Raw genomic sequence first — 17,116 nt, forward strand, 5'->3', positions numbered from 1 at the left:
CAGCTTAGTCCATCTCCAGTGGTTCGCTGTTGCCAGCTCGGACCCATCCTACACATGATGGCATCATGCATCCCTCTTGGGATCTAGCTGCAACTCCCAGGAGATTTTCATTGTGGGTGGTCCACTACTTCCCCCCAGTTGGCAATCTCCTGGCTACTTGGCTGTCCGTCTTCCTTGGCATCAAGAAGAATCCAGAAACATCTGGATTCTTTTCAAGAACACAGGGAATCTCAGGTATGCCTGAAAGTGCCAATGTCAGCTCTCCTCTGCTTGACTGTGTCCTGCTGTTATTTTCACACTCCTGAAATCATCCCATGTTTCTCTTCGGTAGTCTACTACCGAAGAGAACGTGGGCTACATATTTCAAACTTTTCCCTCAACTAATCTCACTCTCTGAGTGATGGAAAGTTCTGCTCCCCTCCCTCTTGCCATGGAGACTAGCAGTCCCATCTTTCCTTCCTCTCCCTACTTCCAAGTTTCAGCTGCCCCTTTTCCCACGGAAACTGAATACCCAACTCCCAGCTATTTCTTAGGTCCTGTTGCCTGCTTCTCATCTCCACAATCATCAAATGCTGCACTCTAGACTTTTTTAGGTTCCCCACAGCCCTGCCCCCCATGGCTTTCCTGGGGTCGAACTTCCCAAGAGGCCTTTGAGTATTCACTGGATCAGGAACCTGAGAATATCCCTGGGCTCATGTGCTACCCACTAAAACCTGCAGCCCTCCCATTGCAACTGAAAGCTGAGGGTTACCTGAGGCTTTTAGAAGTCATCTCTAGGCCATCTTCATCTTTACAGACCCAACCCCCAAAAGACACCAGGAAGCTGCTGCATCTCTCCTTGCCAACCAGCCCAGCACAGATGAAGTCCTTTCTCCCAGCACTGGACACAGGGCAGTGATGGAGAGAAATCAGGTCTGGATTATTCAGAAGAAAAAAAATCTGTATCTCCTTCAAAAGGAGATATAGCTAGTGGTGGGTAGGTCTGTGGCAGTGTTGGTGATACAAAGATGGGAGAGGAAGGAAGGAAACTTCTACTGATTGTGTAACCACTGGGCTGAGCACTCAGTACTTGTGTCTGATTGTCTTCTCGCAGTTCTACAATTTGTGAGTTAGAAAACTGAGGTTCAAAGAGTAGTCATAGGCTTATGGTGACATGGCTTTACCGGCCTATTCATTCACAACGTGACCACAGCCTTTTAGACTTCAGTGTTTATATTCTTTTTACTCTACCATGCACCAAACTCCTGGCCCCTGACTGAGCCCTCACACCGTCAGGAGCTAGTGTTCCTTTCTGAATTCTCTATTTTTGAGACCACTCTCTGAAATTGCGATTCATTAGTCTCAGGCTGTAGATCCAGCTCTGCCTCTGCTTTGTTTTCATCTTCAGCAAATTCGCTTCCCTCCTGATCTTCAGTTTCTAACTGTATGCCCAAGACAAGGAACGTGATGCCAAACATCCAGTCACTATTCTTGACGGATCCTGAAAAGCTCAGTTCTTCTCATGAGTAATTTATTTTGGGGTGTGCATTTTAATAATTTGTTTATATATGAATAATTTGTTTTACTGATTATTTTAAATCTAAGTAAAAAATTACATTTTATATATTTTGAGGTTTTATTTTTAGATTTATCTTCTATTTATGATATTAAATTCCTCTCTATAGTTGCGGTATAAAATCTTCTTTTAAAATATATAAATTAGTATAGCACAGGGAACTCTACTTAATGCACTGTAGCGTCCTAAATGGAGGGGACATATGTATATGTATGGCTGATTCATTTTGCTGTACAGTAGAAGCTAACACAACATTGTCAAGCAACTGTACTCCAGTAAAAATTAATTTAAAAAAATATAAATTTAAACATATCCATTTAAAGAAAACTAGTAATAATTATCGAGAGATGTCAAAAATCATGAAGACAATATACATATTATTGAACTTTGGGAAGCACTGGACCCAAGGGAGAGAAGAGAAAATGCCCAGAATTAAACACTGAGGCTGTCCAACATTTAGACATTAAGAAAAATAAGAGAAGCTGATAAAGAAGACCGAAAAAGGAGGCGCTTCAGTGATAAGAGGGAATTTTTTTTTTTAACATCTTTATTGGAGTATAATTGCTTTACAGTGTTGTGTTAGTTTCATTGTGAATCAGCTATATGTGTATACATATATCCCCATATCCCCTCCCTCTTGCGCCTCCCTCCCACCCTCCCTATCCCACCCCTCTAGGTGGTCACAAAGCACCGAGCTGATCTCCCTGTGCGATGCACTAGCTTCCCACTAGCTATCTGTTTTACATTTGGTAGTGTATATATGTCAGTGCTACTCTCTCACTTCGTCGCAGTTTACCCTTCCCTGTCCCTGTGTCCTCAAGTCCATTCTCTATGTCTGCATCTTTATTCCTGTCCTGCCCCTAGGTTTATCAGAACCATTTTTTTAAGATTCCATATGTATGTGTTAGCATACGGTATTTGATTTTCTCTTTCTGACTTAGTTCACTCTGTATGACAGACTCTAGGTCCATCTACCTCGCTACAAATAACTCAATTTCGTTTCCTTTTATGACTGAGTAATATTCCATTGTATATATGTGCCACATCTTCTTTATCCATTCATCTGTCATTGGACATTTAGGTTGTTTCTATGTCCTGGCTATTGTAAATAGAGCTGCAGTGAACACTGTGGTACATGACTCTTTTTGAATTACGGTTTTCTTAGGGTATATGCCCAGTAGTGGGATTGCTAGGTCATATGGTAGTTCTATTTTTAGTTTTTTAAGGAACCTCCATACTGTTCTCCATAGTGGCTGTACGAATTTACATTCCCACCAACAGTGCAAGAGGGTTCCCTTTTCTCCACACCCTCTCCAGCATTTGTTGTTCGTAGGTTTTTTGATGATGGCCATTCTGACCAGTGTGAGGTGATACCTCAATGCGGTTTTGATTTGCATTTCTGATAAGAGGGAACTTCAAAGATTGTAATATATAAAACTTTTGTCTGAGCTGCTCTGGCCTGATGGATGCCAAATGTACCAAAAATGCTATGTCAAGACGTCCAGGGGTTCCGTTGGGAGGGGAGGATCCCCAACCAGCCTAGGTCAAGGCATTTAACTAATGACATTGGGTGGGGTTAACACAGTGACTCAAATTTCCAGAAGCAATCCCAGCTAAGTATCATCTATTGCTTTGAAACTATTCTCTCCTGAGCCAAACAGGTAGAAATTGAGAAGGGAGAAAGGTAGTGAAGAGGATGGGAAAGTACTATTTAGAAGTCAGAGGTGGTGGAAGTGGGGGAAAGCTTCACAATGCAGAGAGAGAAAATGAAGCCTAAATTAGGGCTGTACCAACCATATGTAAGGAGAAAATATAGGTTGAAGAGTAGTCTTCATTACAGAAAATGGAGTAGAGTTTGATTAAATAAAAATAGTAAATAAAAAATATTAATGGCTCTAATCTTGAACTGTTCTAGTATTCTTGAACTGTTGTACTTTATCCCCTGGGCATGGAACAGACCACAGTGCTTCTCTGAGTGGGGCTGCCAGATAAAATGCTTGGGACATACTTATACTAAAAAAAAAATTGCTCATTTATCTGAAATTCAGATTTAACTGGGTGTCCTGTATTAACTAATTAATTTTGTTGTTGCTAACTTTGGCTGTCTCCAATATCTTCTGGAGGCTTTCTGCTAGAGCTTGAACTCTTGGCAATGATTCACCCAACTGAATAATACTTAACTGGTTCTCAGTTTATCTAAGTATATCAACTATGCTGTCTTCTTGCAGTGACCGTATAAAAAGCTCCCTTTCTCCCCCAACCACGTTGTATTTTGAAAAATAGCAAAACTATAGAAAATTTGCAAGAAATGTACAATGGATATCTATATACCATTTACGTAATTCAAGAATTTTAACATTTTGTCACATTTTCTTCCTTTCCCTCCCTCCCTCTTTTCCTCCCTTTGTGCATATGTGTATTGTTTAGCTGAACCATTTGAGAGTTAGTTGCAGATATCTAGACACCTAGGCCCCCAAACTCTCAGCATGTATCTTTTAAAAATGAGGATATTTTCCTCTGTAACCACAGTGCAATTATCACACTCAGGACATTTAATATTTTTTTTTTTTTAATTAATTTATTTATTTATTTTTGGCTGTGTTGGGTCTTCGTTTCTGTGCGAGGGCTTTCTCTAGTTGCAGCGAGCCAGGGCCACTCTTCATCGCGGTGCGCGGGCCTCTCACTGTCGTGGCCTCTCTTGTTGTGGAGCACAGGCTCCAGACGCACAGGCTCAGTAATTGCGGCTCACGGGCCTAGTGGCTCCGCGGCATGTGGGATCTTCCCAGACCAGGGCCCGAACCCGTGTCTCCTGCATTGGGAGGCAGATTCTCAACCACTGCGCCACCAGGGAAGCCCAGGACATTTAATATTGACATAATACTACTTTCTAATATGCAGTCCATATTTAAGTTTCTGCAATTGTCCAAGTAATGTCCTTTAACATTTTTTTTTTTTTTTTGGTATTCTAGATACCAAAGGATCTAGAGCAAGGATCATGCATCGTATTGTATTTATTTTCATGTCTCTGTTCTTTAATGTAGCACAGGTTGACGGTCTTTTTTTTTTTGGTTTTTCATTCATAATATTGACATTTTTGAAGAGTCCAAGCACATTCTTTTGCACATGTCTGATTGTTTCCTCATGGTTAGACTTAGGTTAAACATTTTTGGCAGGAATACTAATAGGTGATATATCACACATCTGAGTTGTCACAACAGAGGATATATGATGTGAATATGTCCTTTTAATGATGATCAGTTGGATTATTTGATTAAGGTGTTATCTACTGTATTTCTCCATTATAAAGATTCATTTTTTCCCCTTTTAGTTAATAAGTGACTTGTGATGGGATATTTTGGACTGTGTGAAGATCCTGTTTCCCCATATTTCTCCCAATGCTTTTAGTATCCACTGATGATTCTCTCCTGAAATCAAATATTAATACGGTAGTTGTGAAATAGTGACTTTCTATTTCTATCATCTCTTTTATGTTTATCAGTTAACATTCTTCTATAAAGGAAGGCTTTCCTTTCTCCTCCTAATCACTTTAAAATTAAAAAAAAAATCAGTGTAGACTCATGGATTCTATTTTATTCAGTGTGTTAAAATCCATTCCTGTCATTATTCACTTTGATGCTCATATTGTCCCAAATTTGGCAAGTGGCAGCCCCTTAAACAGGTTCCTATATCTCTTTGACATATCTTCCTCAGTATTGAGTACTTCCTTAATTTCTGGCACTAGAAAATGCTCCAGGCTCACCTTGAAATTATGCATTTTCCCAAAGGGTTTGGGGAATGGTGTTTAGAAAACAAGCCCTGGGTGCCATGTGTGCTCATTGCTCTGGTGTGAAATTGCTTTTAGGTCCTCTCAATGGACAGTACTAGAAACACTTTCTAAAATCCATGAGTTCATAATGATACTCTAATTGATATCCAATCCAGTAGTATAGAATTCTACCTCCATTCCATATTTGTCTCTTTGTTCTCCCACAGTGAACTCCCTGCTTCCTCAAAACATCAATATATTTACTCATTTGCTCATTTCTACAACATACACAAAACAGTTTCAGAATTACTTCACCAACATTATCCAAAACAAGCTTACCAAGTAAAGTTTGAGATTTTTTTTGTCTTTAGAATATATCCCACTGAAAGTGTATAGTCAGAATAATTTGTTATTATGTTCAGATGTTTTTTGGATTAATTCTTTTTTCTTTGTAATTGTATTATTAACTTGGTTATAATCAAGTTAATTCATTTCTTTCACTTTCAGAGCCTCCTACCCACCCATTCTTGTTGATTTAATTTATTTTTTTTAATATGTAAAATGCTAACATGGTTCAAAATACGAAACTATATAAAAGTTATATTCAGACAGATCCTGTCCCCTTTCCATCTCTTCCATTTCATTCCCCCAACCCCCATAGATAAGCAAATTTATTTGCTTCTTGTTTATCTTTTTTTTTTTTTGTAAATATAAATGATACATGCAGCACTATTTACAATAGGCAAACATGGAAGCAACCTAAATGTCCACCGACAGATGAATGGATAAAGAATATGTGGTACATTGGGACTTCCCTGGTGGTGCAGTAGTTAAGAATCTGCCTGCCAACGCAGGGGACACAGGTTCATAGCCCTGGTCTGGCAAGATCTCACATGCCACGGAGCAACTAAGCCCATGCGCCAAAACTACTGAGCCTATGCGCCACAACTACTGAAGCTTGCACGCCTAGAGCCCATGCTCCTCAACAAGAGAAGCCACTGCAGTGAGAAGCCCGTGCACCACAACAAAGAGCAGCCCCCTCTTGCTGCAACTAGAGAAAGCCCACACACAGCAACAAAGACCCAATGCAGCCAAAAAAAAAAAAGAATATGTGGTGTATATATATATATATATATATATATATATATATATATAAAACGGAATATTACTCAGCTGAAGAAAAGAATGAAATAATGCCATTTACAGTAATGTGGATGGACCTAGAGATCATCATACTAATTAATCAGAAATAGACTCACAGGGACTTCCCTGGTGGCACAGTGGTTAAGAATCTGCTTGCCAGTGCAAGGGACACGGGTTCGAGCCCTGGTCCGGGAAGATCCCACATGCCACAGAGCAACTAAGCCCGTGCGCCAGAACTACTGAAGCCCGCGTGCCTAGAGCCCGTGCTCTGGAAGAAGAGAAGCCACTGCAACAAGAAGCCCGTGCACCTCAATGAAGAGTAGCCCCCCATCACTGCAACTATAGGAAGCCCGCGCGCAGCAACGAAGACCTAATGCAGCCAAAAATAAATAAATTTATAAAAAAAAGAAATAGACTCACAGACATGGAAAACAAACTTATGGTTACCAAAGGGGAAATGGAGGAGGGATAAATCAAGAGTTTGGGATTAACATATACACACTACTATATATAAAATAAATAACCAACAAGGACCTACTGTATAGCATTGGGAACTATACTCAATATTTTGTAATAACCTATAAGGGAAAAACTTTTCAAAGAATTTTGGTGGTTTTATGTACACAAGTAGTTTTGTAATGTATTAGAGGGCAATGACCTTCAAGATAAAGCAGCATTTTGTAACAATATTGCAAAACAGTTTGATATGTGAGGTTAAAAAAAAACGTTATCTGATTGGATAAGTCGTGTATTTGCCTTTGCAATTTGGAGAAAGGTTAATAATAATCTATTTGGTGTTACAAAATGCTCTCACTTTAACCTGTGAGGTACGTTGGGCAAGGGTTATTACCCTATTTTATAGATGAGGAAAGTTGAGACTGAGAGAGGTTTGGGGACTAACCCAAAGCCGTGTGACTAATAAGTGCCAGAGTCAGAATTAAAACTCAGGCTGTTTGATTCCTAATTCAGTATTCTTTAAGTAACGGAAGACTAAATACTGAATTACGAATTTACATACTGGGCATTTGTGTTTTGACGGTGGTTCAGAACTGGGAGTTTTTCTTGTATGTTGATGGAAAATTCATTTTAAAATACTAATTATTTAAATGAAATCACTAGATTAACAAAGTTAATTAAATGTTTACTTTTCTGATTTTGGGTATGCTATTACCCAAGCTGTCATTGATTGGTAGTCAGTAGAGATGCCGAGGAAAGTGGAAATAAAGTGTAAACAGGGGTCTCATTTGCCCTTTTCAGACTTTCTTGGGGGTTCCTGTCAATTTCCCTATGATGACTTCCTACTGCCCTTAAGATAAAGACTGACGCCATCCCATGGTCCGCAGTCCCCGAGGGGCCTGTTGCTTCCCCGCCTTCCAGTGTCATGCTGCCCATTCTCCCCGGGGTCTCTTTTCCCCAGCCACACTTTGCCTTCTCTCAGTCTTCAAACCTGCCACCCCAGGGCCTGTACACATATTCTTCTTCTTGGGCTGCTTTCCCCCGCTTTCTTCACCCAGTTAACATCTCATCACTCAATGCTCAGATCAGTAAGATCAATAAGATCACTTATTCAGGGAAGCTTCTCTGATCTCTCTGGCTGGGCCAATCTCTCTGTTATAGTCTCTCGTAGTATCATGTGCTCCTTCTGTATAGCACTCCTCACAATCACAATTTTACCAATGTTTGTGCAATTTTTTTTTAAAAGCTTGTTATGAGGATTCTTTTTAACAAATATTTATTTATTTATTTTGACTGTGTTGGGTCTTAGTTGCGGCACGCAGGATCTTTGTTGTGGCATGTGGGCTTCTCTCTAGCTGTGGCACGTGCGTGGCGCACAGTCTTCTTTCTAGTTGTGGCATGCAGGCTCCAGAGCGCGTGGGTTCTGTAGTTGCGACATGCAGAATCTCTAGTTGTGGTGCCTGGGCTCAGTAGTTGTGGCATGCGGACTTAGTTGCCCTGTGGCATGTGGCATCTTAGTTCCCTGACCAGGGATTGAACCTGCATCCCCTGCATTGGAAGGTGGATTCTTAACCACTGGACCACCAGGGAAGTCCCTTGTGCAATTACTTGATCAATGTCTGCCTCTCCCACTAGTGTGCAAACACCAGGAGAACAAGAACTCTGGTTTTGTCACCATGGTGTTCCACAGCCTAGTGCAGTGCCCAGCACACAATAGGAGTTCAACCAATACTGATGCATGAGTGATGGTGTGCATGGTTGCAGGTATGCATGAACCCAGGCAGTTCCCTCGGCTTGGCATGCCACTTTCATACATTCTCATTTTCTCTAGGTCTTTCTGACCTTTCCATGTCTGCTCATGACATTTTGAGCCTTTAGTAGATGCATGTATGTTTAATCACATTGCCTCTCTAGCTCCTGATTCTGCATGTGTATCCTGTTTTGTAACCTCTGAACTCAGTAAGCTTTCATGGGTTTAGTGGCATTCGTGAGAATTTGAGGAGCTGTCTCCTCCATTACTACCCAGCCTCCCATCATTTCACTGACTCTTCTTTCTTCTCTCTCTCTCTTCCAATTTCCTCTTCTCTCCTGACTCTTCTTCCTCTTCCACTCCAGGAGTGTCACAGGCATCTTACCCCATGCAGGATAATTTTGCAGAAGCCATGGTACCAGCCAACGTCTGTGACCCCGTAGGTATTCCCCTTCTCTGAGTGGACTGACCCAGGCCTTTTCCCAACAAAGATAGACCTCGTGGAAGATGAAGTCTAGTACTAGCTACTAAAAGTAAGTAATAACAAAATAATACATCATTATGTTACTTTAGAATGGTATCATTTCTGGCCAAGTTTGAAGACTGTCCAGTGCTCTAGCCTATGGCCTTGGGGGAGAGATGGGTGAAAGGGAGGATGAGAGGAAACAAGGGTAATGAGTAACTTTCTCACACTTCCTAAGGTGTGTTCTTCCTACTGCTGTCCTATCTCAGGTCCTTCCTACAATTACTTCCAGCCACCATCTGTCTCCCCATTTCTTCCATCAGATAGAAAAGATTACATTCTCAAGTGCTCCTCTGAGGACATTTGGGCAAAATCAGATTGAGGACAGACCATTTTAATATCTGGAATCACCAGGTAGTGCCCGTGGCCAATTCAGGGAGTCCGTATCGTAATGTGCCATCTTCCTTTTGCAATCACTTGAGCCTGTCAAGAGTTTTCAAAGTAGGTATTTCTGCCATCCTCAGTTCTTCTTTCAGGTTTTGTTTCATTTCCTTACCCAGAGCTATTTTGTACAAGCATGTCTCGTGATGTTGTCACTTTAGGGTCTGAGGTTTTGGTGCCTACCCATGTAAGTGTGGAAACTGGGACTTAGAGGGGGTAGTAAGCTTGTCCTAAGACACGCAGCTATGAATAGCAGAGCCAGGATTTGAACCTCTGACTCACACCAAAGCCCATGAGCCTAAATGTCAAGCTGTTTACCATGGCTGGGGGAGGAAGGTGTGAGGAATGAAAACCAATGTTTTGTTAGGTCAACAAATTTGTTTACACTCTCTGTATAAACAGTGAAATTTCCCCATAGGAGTCACATCAGAAGAGACAGTAATGCCTAAAAACACACTGGTGAACTTGACTCTGCCTTAACTGCTGTTAGTTCTTGTTTTCACTCATCAGTGTCTTACTTTTCTTTTGCCATCATCTTTTTGTTATTCATTAATCAAAAAGCCTTAACCAGCTCTCTTTTGGAATAACTGTTTTTATAGTTTTCTAGAAAAAAATCTGCTTCCCTTTTCACTTTTTCCTAGGATCTCTTTCCACAAAAGGCCGTATCCCTGAATTTGTATCATTCCAGGCATTAGAGAATCAAGGTCAGAAACCTGTGTAGGTTTTTAAGATTATTTACTTCCTTCTCCTCCCCAAACACACACAGACACACACATGTTGCTTTGCATACTCATTATTAAAAATACAGACTTAAAAACTCTCAGAGGCAGGTGGTCAATTAATTAAGATGACTTCAAAATATGTTGAGTTTGTGTGTGTGTGTCGGGGGTTGGGAGCTCAGTTGCGGTCTCTAGATCTAGATCTAGCACACCGTGAACCAGCTCTGGAGCCCACTTACAGACCACAGAGGTTCATGCAGCGGGAGGGCTAACGACATCCTCCCTTCTAGAAAAATGGAGTGACTCAGAATACAGATGTTTCGCCTACCCTTGCATTTGCAATTAGGAGCTGGCTCGGCAGTTCCCAGGGAGTCTTTGAATCATCTGTTCTTGTATTTTCTCATGCCGCTGTTCTTTTTAGAACAATCTAGGACATGTCAGCTGAAAAGAAAATTACTTGCAAAGAGAGAATGGCTTTTCATGTGGGGGTGGGGACAGAGAGTTCTCTTTCTCCCTCTCTACATGGGAACATGGTGGAGAGAATGAGCTAAAAATTGTCAGAGAAATAGATAAGTTCTCACGTACCCAGATACCTGGAGAACTTCATGGAATGAAGGCAGTTTAATGTAACTTTTAACTTTACTCCTGGTGTGTATAAAATGACAAAGACATGATCATTTCACTTTAATAAATAAATACTAACACAAAGGAGATGAACCAGAGAAACCTGAATTTTCGGGCAGCCTCATGAAGTAAAAATAAACTGAATACCTATTTTGAAATCATTTTTGATGCAGTGTGCTCCAGGGCTGTGTCACTGCTGGTATTTTTTTTTTCCATCTACATAAGAGTGTCCCCCAAGCAGACCCTGGATTTACGTAAACAGATGGTTTGTTTAGATGAGGTCCTGTATTGCCCTGGCACAGGAGAAAAGACCTTATTTTTTTTTATCTGTCAAATATTTATCTGCATAAAGCATTTTGTAAGGCATTAAAACCTGGTTTCCACACTCATATTTTATTACCCCTTCATTTTCTGGGATTCTGGGAGGCGTGGTGGAAGCAGAGACAACAGTATTAGTATCACAGAATTTTAGAGCAAAATGTACTCAGAGGAATACTCCTCAAGTGTTCCTCAAATGTATGTTCATGGACTGATGATAATTAGGAAACTTTCAGCATTTGAACAGAATGAAAAACAAAGAAACAAGAAAGTGATTTTTGCATAAAGCAAAATGTAGTCAATTTAAAATGAGATTTTAAAAAAGAATATCTGTTCTACTTTTCTGATTTGGGGGGGAATGAAACCTTCATTCTCTACCTTTTCTTTGCTGCCCCCTTTTTTGTGAAGGAAACCAGAATATGTCACCCCAAAATATGTCTCTTTGACAGAAAAAGTTGTTTTGAGCTGAAAGCAATTAAGAAGCAGCAAATGTAGGAAAAGCTCCCTGCTTTCTGCCTAAAGGCAGGGTATAAATTCTTTTTTTTTAATTTTCAAATTTTTTTACTTTTTCAGCACAGCTTGCAGGATCTTAGTTCCCTGACCAAGGATTGAACTTGGGCCACAGCAGTAAAAGCCCAGAATCCTAACCACTAGGCCACCAGGGAACTCCCTATAAATTCTCCTTTTACTGGAGATAGACTCTTATCAGCCCAGAGACACCAGAAGAATCTGCAAACAAATCTTACTCCACTAGTGTCCTCCCATATAGTTACCTCCCCACAGTTTGCTACTCTGGGAAGTCTAAAACTGCTTTCCTTTGTCCTATCATTTCTCTAGAGATTTATTGTTCTTGGTTGAAGATGCTATATAAGCTAGGGTTCTAAGCCACCCCTTTGAGTTATTCTTCATTTAGATTTCTCCTGACTGATGTGAGCTGCATGCTTTGTTTTTCTCCTGTTAATTTTTTTTTGTTGTTGTTAAGAGCCCCAGCTGAAAGCCTAAGATAGGTAAAGGTAAAGTTTTGCTTCTCTTGCACCTGTCGGAGGAGAAGAGGCTCAAGAAACTGAGACTCAGATGGGGATCAAACTATCACTTTGGTCCTGGGCTGGGCAAGGGCTCAGCAACACTCTAAATCCAGTCCGGAGGGCAGTCTTCTCCATCCCTTGCAACCAAATTCAACCGGGTCCACTCCACAAGGCTGATCTGACTCACACCCAGTCAGAGGCAGAGAAGGTGGAGCAGAGATAGAATTATGGTTTGCTAGAGTGGGCTGGGCTTAGCCTGCTTAACTGCACAAAGAGACATACAGGTGCAGTGAGCCCTCACCCAGACCTTGCCCACCAGTGAACTACACCCTGTGCATGTCAGCTCATCGATCAGATTAGGTGCTTCTCTTCCTTTTGGATGGCAAGAGCATGGAGTGGAAGCTCTCTTCCCAGCATAGGCCTAGACGTGGAAATGTTGGAGGAAGAGCCTTCCTCTATGAACCAAAATGGAGAGTTCAGAAGGGCTGGGTTGGCTATAGAATTTACCAGAAGAGCCGCGGTGCTTTGACGGTCTCATTGTTTCTGGCATCACTGCATAGCTAAGGGCTGGAGAGAATCGTGGAAGAGAATAGTACAACGGTGTTTGTAGTTCCACAAGCAGGCTAAGAGATTTTTTATGATTAAAAGTTTTAAAATTGTAGTAAAATACATATAAAATTTGCAATCTTAACCATTTTTAAGTGTACAGTTCAGTGATATTAAGTACATTCACATTGCTGGGTTACCATGACCACCATTCCATTCATCTCCAGAACTTTTTCATCTTCTCAAATTGAAACTGTGTACCTATGAAACAATAACTCCCTCCTCCCTCCAGATCCTGACAACCGCCATTCTATTTCCTGTCTCTATGCATTTGACTATTCTAAGTACCACATATAAGAGGAATCATACTTACCCTTTAGTGACTAGCTTCTTTCACTTTTAGCATAATGTCTTTAAGGCTGATTCATGTTGTATCATGTGTCAGAATTTCCTTCTTTTTTAAGCTTGGCTAATAATTCCACTGTATGTATATAACTGATTGTTCTCTATGGGAACTTGAGCCAGACCCTCAACGTGGCAGCTGGTATCTGTTGTACCAGTAGTTCTGGGAATGGCCTAAAAATGCACAGAGTGTCCTAGCATCTTCATGAGTGTAGAGCTGGGGAATGGAAGAAGATGTGGTATACATTCTTCACCTCAGCTGAGAAGCACAGATAGGGCAATCAAGGAGATACAGGAGTCCCACAGTTTCCATGGCTCCTCTCTCAGGATCCATCCCATTGGAAGCTTGCATGTGGATGGTACCTCTAACCTCTGGCTTGCTCCTAAAAGTGCCTTTTGTGCCACTGGGATCCATGATCTTCTGTCTGTAACACTCATGAAAGAGACAATTCTGCTGTCAGGATTGTGTTCTTGAGAAGATTCGTACCATACAGCAATCTGAGTGAGAGAAAATGTTGAACCTTAATGTCTTCAGACTTTAATTGACCCAGGTCAAAGGATTTCATGTTTGTTTGGAATTCAACCTCTCTTTGGAAATGTAATCGTTGATGTAAGTTTAGGTTAAAATTTGGGCATTTATGTGTTGCTGGCTTTGTGTTATTTAGAGTATTTTAGACTTTTGTCTGGTGTTCATTGCAAGATCTCTGGTGAGTGATGTTGAGTATTGAATGGAATATCGTTTGGAATGGAAAACAGAAAAAGCAATGAATTTTGGCCTATAATGTATATGGCGTTAAAGTTATCTTAACATTCTGTTTTGATCTGCTTCAGAGTCTTCTGGGGCAGGAGCTGAGCTGCCCCCAGAAGCAGCCACCAGGACAGGTGTGGGGAGCACAGGCCCAGCTCATCTAGGCAGAGGAGTCACCTTCCCTGACAGGCTGCGCTGCATCTGACTGGCGTCAGGCGTGGTTGCTAAACCCAGCTCCTCCAGAGATGCCAGCTAGCATCTCCTTATTCAGCTTTATGAGGCACCCTATTACTCTGTGGAGCATTTGGCACTTGACCAGCCCCGTAATAAAGTTGTTTTAGGTCCTCATTTGGATCTCTGTGTCCATTCTTCACTGATTGTAGTGAGGGTGAGAGGAGGGGTGGGGTGAGTAGATGGTTGTAGTTGTCGACATCTTGAATTTATTTTGCACATAGAGGGTTGGCAAGCCTATGTTAATCCTTAAAATTAAAAAAATTTTTTTTTTCAAACTGACCCATGGACTCATTGTCTGGAATCCACTACCTTAAAGACCACACAGAACTACATGGTCACTTTATAAATGAGGAATCCAAAGTCCGAAGAGTTTACTTAACTTGCCCATGGTCACAGACGGTGACCAAGCTTTGCCAGCTCTTTCCTCCAAACTATTTAGAAGTCCCATTTGAGTTGTAGAACCCCTTGTGCATTCACCCACTAGGATGCGCAGCACCATGATATTTGCTCCAGGACACACAGTGGTCTGGTGGAAGGTGGGAGAGACCTCTGGTCCTGGGCTGCCATGACTATCATGTCCATGACATGGGAGGCTGAGATGGGAAAATAGGGTAAATCCAGCTTCCCTCCTTTAAAGCCACAAAATGGTGCATTTGAAGATAATACCTGGTCCCATTTATACCACAGACATATTGGGAGGACCAAATTAGATAACGTATGTGTGAATGCTTGGAAGATTTTGATGTGCGATCTGAAAGCAATGTTACTGCCTGGCTGGCAAGACCTATTTGTGTGAGCACTTGTAGAATCAGCATCATTTTACAAGCATGCTTCAAGCACCAGATTTTCAAATCAGCCTTTGTATCTCCATCTAGTGAAGACCCATCCACGAGATACTTGAAAACATTCTTTTTCATTGATTTTTGAGTACTGAATTCAGCTGCCACTAATGTTTCCAAATAGTGTAGTGAAGTGTGCCAGTGTCACACAGACATTTTTCAAATTTCACATAGAAAAACATCTTCCTTAAGCTTTCCCTTTCTATAGCCCTTCTTAAAGATTTTGCTGTCTTTTCATGTCATCTTCTAACTCCTAAGCAATTCTTTAAATGAGCTTTTCAGAGTCTTTTATTATACTGATAAGGTTCAGTAATTCAGTTATCACTTTGTCTGTTTGAGCCTGGTATTGGAAAGATAAGACATCTAGTATAACTTACAAGGAGGAAAATGTAGGAAAAGGAGAAATTTTAAACATATTAAATAGCAAGAAACAAAACAACCTTTTATAACTTGCTTTTCTTGCTCTAGAACATTCTTTCTAAGATTTAGCCTGAAGTGAGGACCTATCTCTTCTCTAGTTTGCTTTGTCGTTTTTAAAACGGTGATTTGATTCTATTACGTGTTTCCTATCGGTATCTCTGTTTCTGATGTCAGAATTTGACTTTCAGAACCACTGTTGAGTTGAGTGCCAGTAATTTCTAAGAAGTGCTTGTCTCCTCGGAAGGGAAGTGTCCTAGTCCATTCAGACTGCTGTAATGAAATACTGCATGGCTTATGAAAAATAGAAGTTTATTTCTCACTGTTCTGGAGCTGGAAGTCCAAGATCAGGGTGCCAGTGTGGTTGGGCGAGGGCTCTCTTCTGGGTCGCAGACTTCTCCCTGTGTCCTCACATGGTAGGAGGCCTGAGGGAGCTCTGTGGGGTCTCTTATATGGGCATTAATCCCATTCATGAGGCCTCTACCCTCAAGACCTAAGCACCTCCCAAAGGCCCCACCTCCTAATACCATCCATCACATTGGGCATTAGGTTTCAATATACAAATTTGAGGGGGACACAAACATTCAGTCTGTAGCAGGATGTGTTGAAAACCAGCTGGTAACCTGCGAATGAAAATGTGATCTGCCCAGGAGAAAAGGTATCACTGTCATAAAGCAAAACAAACGTTACAAATACATCTTCTTGTCCATTTCTAGAGTGCCCCCCATGCCTTCGTTTATTCAATAAATGTTTATTAAATGCACGTCATAATGTACCAGTCATTGCTCTCAACACTTGGGATACATCAGAAAACATAACAGGAAGAAAAAAAAGGCCAAGATCTCTGCCCTCCTTGAGCTTACATTCCAGTGCTGGTGGACAGCTTGTGCAACAGATAACCCAGTTGTCCTGTGGGAAAGGAGGCGGTGGGCATCAGGGAAAGGACGAAGCAGGGCCGGGGAGCAGAAGTGTGTGTGCAATGGGGTGAGATGTGGGGTCAGGGGGGACTGAGATCTCTAAACTTCCCAAGGTGTGCGGGCCTGGCCTGGTGGTCCCTCCCATGGCTGATCAATGAACGACCACCTGACCCTGGCGCCCTTCACCTTCCCCTTTTCTTTTCTTTCCTCTTTCTGCCTTGGTTCCTTGCATCTTCCCCTATATTTCCCTGTCTTTCTAGGCTCCTGTGTCTCTTATTCTAACATTGCACTGCTTTCCCTCTCCATTTTCTTTCTTGTATCTATATCCTGTCTTTAGTCTTTTTAGTGTCTTTATTATTATTTTTCCCATCATCTATGACCCTCTCTCATTCTCCTCCTCTTTCCTTTGAATTTCTCCTTCTTTCCCTCTTTTCTCCACCCTCTTTCCAACCTATCACACTGGAAAGAAGGAAAATACCGCCTAACGACCTGAGTATGTGATTGATTGGCATGAAAGAGCCACATGGGCCACAGGGACATTGGGAAAACCAAGCCTTATCTCCTACCTTGTTTCACAATAACATGAAATATAGTCTAATTTTTGAAGTATGATTGTTTTTCGTAGAATTGTTGCTTAATGCAAAGCAAGAAGACCATGGTGGGTGTAGTTCCCAAGAGTTTATTCTGCAATAAAACAGGCTTTGAATCCAGATAAGTAAGCAAATATTGATAGTACACATTCAATTTTTTTTA

At 41.2% G+C, this 17,116-nt stretch overlaps 1 long non-coding RNA gene across 5 annotated transcripts in view; it reads left to right on the forward strand.

Moving 5' to 3' along the window:
- The window catches only part of LOC309664514, a 97,792-nt gene that overhangs the window by 1,522 nt on the left and 79,154 nt on the right, over positions 1-17,116 (forward strand). For 3 of the 5 annotated variants that reach the window (XR_014265865.1, XR_014265866.1, XR_014265867.1), the window contains exon 3: positions 6,064-9,203. This is a non-coding gene — a long non-coding RNA (uncharacterized lncRNA). Of the gene's footprint in view, positions 1-6,063; positions 17,112-17,116 lie in introns of those variants that run through there. The other 2 variants (XR_014265868.1, XR_014265869.1) reach the window with 2 other exon arrangements.

This window comes from Balaenoptera physalus (assembly GCF_965194825.1).
Source record: "Balaenoptera physalus genome assembly, chromosome: 7".
Lineage (NCBI taxonomy): Eukaryota > Metazoa > Chordata > Mammalia > Artiodactyla > Balaenopteridae > Balaenoptera > Balaenoptera physalus.